The following is a 7,500-nucleotide window of genomic DNA, read 5'->3' as shown; positions in this document are numbered from 1 at the left end:
ATATATCTGCGAGCTAATTGAATCGTTAGCACGTCGGCCGAGGCCGACGTCGCTTTTGTAGCTGGAATCCACTATGGCGCCTGAGAGAGTGGCAAAATTGCTGCATAAATTTTTGTCACTTAAATCCAATAACAATTCATTTCATTTCTCGAGTCCATTTTGTATTTTATAAAGTCCTATGGCGTGGTAACGTGTAAAATCACATCCGCGCGCATACAAGAATAAAAAAAAAAGAAAGAAAGTACAATGAGTCTGAATGTGAGACAATTATCTTGTCTGATGATAGCCGTATATAGTAAGTATGTATACATGCAAATGCACATACATACATACATACATACATACATACATACATACATACATACACACGCACACACGCAGACATAAAGTAGTCAATGGGTTCGGCATTGCTGACGATAAGTATTCTAGTTGCTCAATCAATAAATGTGCCAGTTCATTGAATAATTGCATGACTGGTTGAGTATTCCACAGACACTTGCACCGTTAACGTAAAGCCTAGAAGCAATTAGCCTGACATTGTGTGTGATGATAGTGACCTTTTGAATTACAGGTGCAGTTTATCCTATGTGCTTCGTCGTTTCCGTCAACCTAGTCTCTCTCAAAAAGGCTTGGGTCGACCGAGATTATGGCAAGAGAAAACTTTTTTTGATATGACACAGCCAGTGCCGTCGACTGCAAAGCCTCGTTATTATAGAGCGGTGTTTTTAACTACTCTTCCATATATATGGATACATCCTGGTTCTATTGTGCTTTTTGTACGGCCATCAGGACAATTCTTCCGGCAAATAGCCTTGTCGATGATTTTGGCAACAATGTCGTGTCTCACGAGAAAATAATGTATTTATAGCCATTTTTGGACAGCTGCTGATGATGCGCGTGACATGTTTCACATTGGTATGGCAGTTTAGGGAGGTACTCATGATTAAAAGACAACCCACTCCGTAGTTCCTTTAACCATATTGTATCATATTGTATTACTCGTTTTTATTCCCTGTTTTTCACGATTTTGATGATATGGCCTTTTGTGCTGCAATATATTACTTGTGGGTTTAATACAAAGCTGCAATTGATAGTTCTATGATCTAATAGTTTTTTACTGCTTGCAGTTCGTATGAAAGGGTTATTAGTTTACTCGTTAGTATCTCCTGTCATTAATTTCCGAAAACCTTAGCTAGTTTGTCATAAATTCGCAGTTGGTGATTTGCTCTGTACTTAATTATAGTATACGATTCTATATTTTCAGAGTCTGTCGGCATTTGTCTGGAGACAGGCCATCTATTTTGGTTAGAGTTTCTCTTTGCGATCGATGTCTGTAATTCCTGTCAGTTGGCAGATGGTAATTGCAACACAGTGTAGTAAGATATTCAATATCCAATATTTGGGAGCCTCATTCTGTGCTAGATGTTCCTTAGCAATTTGATCGATCGTTCATCATATCAAATCGGTGGGTTTCCTATTGATTCGTGTCATAGCCGCTATTTTAAGCAGTTGTTTATTGATATACATAGCGAATTATTGGTTGAGTGTTGCTGTGAGCTGCGTTCTGAGTTGTTAATATTCTCCACTCGTTGGTGTTTGTTCAAAAGTAGCTACCACTCGTCCCTTAATGGTGACAGACTTGTTTCAGTGCGACGGTCATTGTTGTCATTGTACATTGTTGATGAGGATCTTTTCGGTTTGAACGGCAGTTTTTAACATAATTTCTAGGTAACTAAAATATTTTAAACTTCGTATACTGGAAGAATGTGTTTATAAAACATCTTTTTCTCTTGGCTTTATTGAGAAAATTCTATAGTTTGTAAGATATTTGTTGTTTTTTTTCTTCAGTTTCTGCAATTTCAACCAATCAATGACGTCTGTTGAGTTAAAAAGCATTCTGTGCCGTATGAACATGTCCCTCGTTTAAGAAACAGATTGGGTTTATTTACATTTGTGAAGAAAAAAAGATACCCTTCCCCCACCTCTAACTAACCCTAACCCTAAAAGATATTGAAATGCAATAGATCGATTCTAGGGTCATAATTATGGGTGACAATTTCATATGACACCGCTAGAAAAAACTGCCGTTCAAACCGAAAAGATCCGTTGATGACCGTATTATTTACAGTCTTCTACCTTTTATCTTTTATCTTTTACTTGTTTTAGTCATTAGACTGCAGCCATGCTGGGGCACTATCATGAAGAATACTTAGTCGAATGTATCGACTCCAATATGTATCGACTTATTTATTTTGAGGTCTGGCACTTATATCTGTCTCTTTTGCCGAACAAGCGACATAAACACGTCAACAACGGCTCTCAAGTAGTGTCGGGCGGGATAAACACACACACACACACACCACACACACACACACACCACACACACACACAACACACACACACACATGTATATATTATAGTTTTTAGTGAATAGTAATTACTATACGGAAAATGAGTAGCCTTCTTATGCCGATGTATTCGACGCCATATTATGTACTTATGTATGAATGTATGTATTATCTGTACACTCACACGCACACACACACACACGCACACACACACGCACGCACACACACACATATGTACACACACACGCATATATGTATGCATACACACATTATACATATATAAATCTGTATCTATAAATATGTGCATGTATTTATGTATCCATCCCTCCATCCATCCATCTATATATGTGTGTGTGTATGTGTGTGTGTGTGTATAATTGTATACGATACATACTTATACATACGCACATAGACATATATATATAAGTATATATGCATGGACACACATGCATATATATATACATATATATATGTATGTATGTATATATATATATATATATATATATATATATTATATATATATATATATATATAATATATATATATATATATATATATGATTATATATACACACATGCATACATACGTATATATATGTAATCATAGAGAAGCCTAATCATATAATCTCGCCGCCACGGGGGAGACATGACTGTATGAAATAGCAATTGTTCGTCTAATTTCTAATTTTAATAATGACGTTGGTTATTTCTGAGCGATTGCCTGTGATACTTGCCAGTGAATTTGCATCCTATTCTTTTTCCATTGTGTTTTCTTTTTTATCCTTTCTATGATAAAAATAAGGCTGTGACATTTACTGTAATCAGGACGTACAAATATATACCACTTCCGTTTCTCTTTCGACGCTCTTTCGTTGAAATAGATACATATTATTATCTCTATCATATATTTGGTGTGTTGGCTTGCCAAAAAACAAAACAAAAAAAAAAACAAAACAAAAAACAAAACGCATAAAAGCCATCGAGTTCGCCTCTGTCTTGTTGCTTGTGTTGCAAAAGGATACACTAGGGTTTGTGGGCAAACGTGAAGTACTCTTACCTCAATGTGTTCTTTTAAGCCATACTGTCAAATGTATTGCTTATTTTACTCAAATTTCGTTTTTGGATTTGGCTTGCAAGATTCTGTAAATGAGTTCGTGTGTTAAAGCAAATTCTGTTGTGTCTGGGGAGAGTCATTTTCTTTTTGTGCCTTATAATGTAACACACTCACCGGTAAAATTTCCACTTATTTCTTATTTTTATTTTCCTAAAATTTTCGTTGCGTCTTGCAATATTTTCAAGAGTCAAGACTATTGAAAAGGTTGCATGACGCAACGAAAATTTTAGGAAAATAAAAAAAAAATAAGTGGAAATTTTAGACTATTGAAAAGATTGCAAGACGCAACGAAAATTTTAGGAAAATAAAAATAAGAAATAAGTGGAAATTTTAGCGGTGACTCTCCCCAGACACAACAGAATGTGTGTTAACAACAAAGAAGATGAGGACAAATATCCGTCAAATGTAAATAATGTAAATAATATTAATGATTTCAAATTTTGGCATAAGGCCAGCAGTACTTGAGTGGAGGGGAAAGTCGATTACATCGATCTCAGCAAATGGCTGGTATTTATTTCATTGAGGCGGTGAGTTGGCAGAAATGTTAGCACGCCGGGCGAAATACTTAGCGGTATTTCGTCTGCCGTTACGTTCTGAGTTCAAATTCTGCCGAGGTCGACTTTGCCTTTCATCCTTTCGGGGTCGATAAATTAAGTACCAGTTACGCACGCACTGGGGTCGATGTGATCGACTTAATCCGTTTGTCTGTCCTTGTTTGTCCCCTCTATGTTTAGCCCCCTGTGGGCAATACAGAAATAAGATATACTTCATTAATTGGTAGGGTGTAATTTAAAAGAGATTCATCTATTACTTTTGGTACGGGGAGCGACCATGGATACAACTAACCTCCACCACCTTGCAGTCAAACCCTTGATTGGTTAGAGGTGGCAGTTGGATCTGTGGTAGGGGTGGTGATGGTGGAGATGATGGTGGTGATGTGTCAGTGAAATGTATCACTGTTCTGATATTATCTTGTTCCCACCGGAGAAGTTGTCATCTCAAGTGCCAGCACCGCAAAAGTTTTAACTCCCCCGTTTCTCTTAGTATATCTAACCTGAAGAAATGTCACCCTGCTAAAGTCTAGGCTGATAACTTCAGATGATCTCAAATACGCTAGCGGAAAAATAACCTAGATGGCCGTGGCTGGAACTTCTTTTGACTATAAGTCTTCTTTACGAGGGCTGAGCTAGGCCTAAACAGCAGCAACACGCACATTTATCCCATGGTGTTCCCGTTGCTTAAACTGAATTATACCTATCCCATGTTCGTATTATTTGCCTGTTATTCAATGCTAGGAAAAAAACAATGATCAAAGGCGCTCCAGCTATGACCATTCCATTTTTCATTCATACAGTCTATCTAAGACTACATTTTCCAATATCCTACTATATATGTATAAAAAAAAAGTAGGGAACTTGGTTGCTATTTCTAGCATACAACAGTGTTGGGATACCCCGTTTACATCTGGCTGATGAGGTGGTTCTTTAGGTTTCGACCAGCCCTGATTAAAAAGATGTGATCGAAAGCGTTCCTATCGAGACCATCACAGCTTTTCGTAGATTCTTGACTAAATTATCCAGTATGACCTCCCACATTTTCTATCACAGTAGGGAGTGAGTTAAGGAAGATTTGGCCACTGTTTTAAACAACCGTGTTTACTGGCTTATAAATAGTACTTTCGCATGAGACACACCTCTCTTTTGCAAGTATGTTTTGTGAAAAAACAAAACAACGAATAACAAATTTAATTTGTTTTGTTATACACTTATTGCTTTCAAATTTTGGCACAAGGCCAGCAGTTTTTCTTGTGTGTGCCTGGGATGGGGAAGGCTAAGTCGATTACATCGACCCCAGCGGTCAACCGGTACTCATTTTATCGACCTTCGCCCTACCGAAAGGGCCGAAAGCAAAGTCGACCCCGGTGGATTTGAACTCAGAACGTACATTCCACCAGCTCGCCGCCTTATTTCATCATACACTTATTGAAAGATATTTTAAAATGGTTTGTGCTGGGAAAAAATTTATGATCTTGTGCCAGTTATTTTGTTGAGCGGACTTATACTTATTCGGCTCCATATCCTAAAACACTTGGTCTCCCATCCGTTATACGGCTGCATTAGATACCGGGAAATTTTTGGAAACATTTAAAAGTGAAAGAATCTAAAAAAAAAAACGAGTATTATACACCAGAAAAAATACAGTGCCAAAACAATAAAGCATCTAGCAAACAGATGGTGATAGATATGGAATTGGCGTGTCGATGAAATATTTGAATGATTGATTGATTTCTCACTTCCATAGTTCAAATCAATCATGTAACCCTGACGCAAAGTTTTTTACAATTTGACCATAATTTCTATTTGTGTGTCGTATTTCATTAACTTTTAAGTTTCCACCTTCAAAATTGTCTTCTATTTTAGCTTGAAGTTGACTTGATATTACACGTCGAAAAACTTAGAACATGAATCGCAGTCGGTTCTATTTTCTCTTGTATTTTTTCTTATATTATTTTTTGTTTTATTAATTTTTCTTTCATATTTTTACAGAGTGATAGTGAATGACCTGGCAGGGGTGAGATGTGAACGTACCTTGTTTTGTTAGTTTACGTCGGTAATTCCATAAGAGGGAGAGAGGGAGAGAGAGAGAGGAGAGAACCGACTACAGTACTTTTTTTCGACCCTGAATAGCTGAAAGCCAAAGTTCTCGCCTCGAAAGAGATTTGAACTGAGAATGAAGAGAATGGGAACAAGTACCCTAAGACATTCTATCTGACGTTCTAAGGTCTCTGCCAATCCGCTCCTTTTTTTTTTCGCTATGGAGACACTGAAATTACATAACGGCAATTTTCAACGTTTATCGGTTGCTGGTTTATCAAAGACTGAAGAAACTTAGGATCATCATATCTAAAACCGTTTCATTTGCTCATTCATGCAACCTTAAAACGCAAAGAAACGGAGGTAAATGAAAATCTTTGAATTATTTAATACTCAAATAAAGAAATAATGTTTGCAAGTTGTGGCACAAGGCCATCAATTTTAGTGGAGAGGCACCTCGATTACATCAACCCCAATGCTCAACTGGTACTTATTTCATGGACTTTGGAAGTCCATGAAAGGCAAAGTATTTTTTAAGAATGTGAAGGATGAAAGTCGACTTCGGTGGCATTTGAACTCAGAACATAAGGACGGAATGAATGCCTCTACCCATTTTGTCCGGAACCCAAATAAAGAAAAACTATAATAATTAAAATATCGCTGTTTTTCCCCCAAAGTCTCTCTTTTGAAATTCATTTTAGTGGAGAGTAAGACTACCACCAGAAAATCCCTTTAAATCACAAAGTTTAGCTTAAATTAAACAAACTCGATCTCTTCTAACAATTTCAAAACGCCGAAGTCGTTACATCCGTCTTGTGTTGCATTATAATGTGCTAAGATTATAAATATTTCCAGCCTTTCAACTCCCGAAAGCATAAAACTTATAATCCAAGTTCTATTTACACATTCCCAACTATTGATAAATTCCAAGTACTTTAGTTTTAATCGATGTAACCAAATCAAATATTAACTTAAGTTTCTATTTAATTCAGACTTTCGCGAATTAAAGACAATTTTTATCCTTTCTTGAAAATACTCTATATTCTGGAAGGACGGGCGACTCGGTAGAAGTCATCTTACTGATACATATTCAAGCGATGTTAACCTGGCATTCCGTCAGTTGCAACGACGAGGGTTCCAGTTGATTCGATTAATGGAACAGCTTGCTCGTGAAATTAACGTGCGAATGGCTGAGCACTCCACAGACACGCGTAACCTTAACGTAGATCTCAGAGAGATCAAGTGTGACACAGTAAATGACAAGGCTGGCCTTTGAATAACAGGTACTTTTCATTTTTCATAGGCGGCGAGCTGGCAGAAACGTTAGCACGCCGGGCGAAATGCTTAGCAGTATTTCGTCTGCCGTTACGTTGTGAGTTCAAATTCCGCCGAGGTCGACTTTGCCTTTCATCCTTTCGGGGTCGATAAATTAAGTACCAGTTACG

General features: G+C 37.2%; 1 protein-coding gene across 1 annotated transcript in view; it reads right to left on the bottom strand.

Annotated features, from left to right (window-relative positions):
- The window catches only part of LOC115219967 (aminopeptidase N-like), a 208,417-nt gene that overhangs the window by 198,996 nt on the left and 1,921 nt on the right, over positions 1-7,500 (bottom strand).

The sequence above is a fragment of the Octopus sinensis genome, linkage group LG15, assembly GCF_006345805.1.
Source record: "Octopus sinensis linkage group LG15, ASM634580v1, whole genome shotgun sequence".
Taxonomy (NCBI): domain Eukaryota; kingdom Metazoa; phylum Mollusca; class Cephalopoda; order Octopoda; family Octopodidae; genus Octopus; species Octopus sinensis.
The sequence above is the reverse complement of the archived record's forward strand: the minus strand, read 5'-3'. Positions and strand labels throughout refer to the sequence as shown.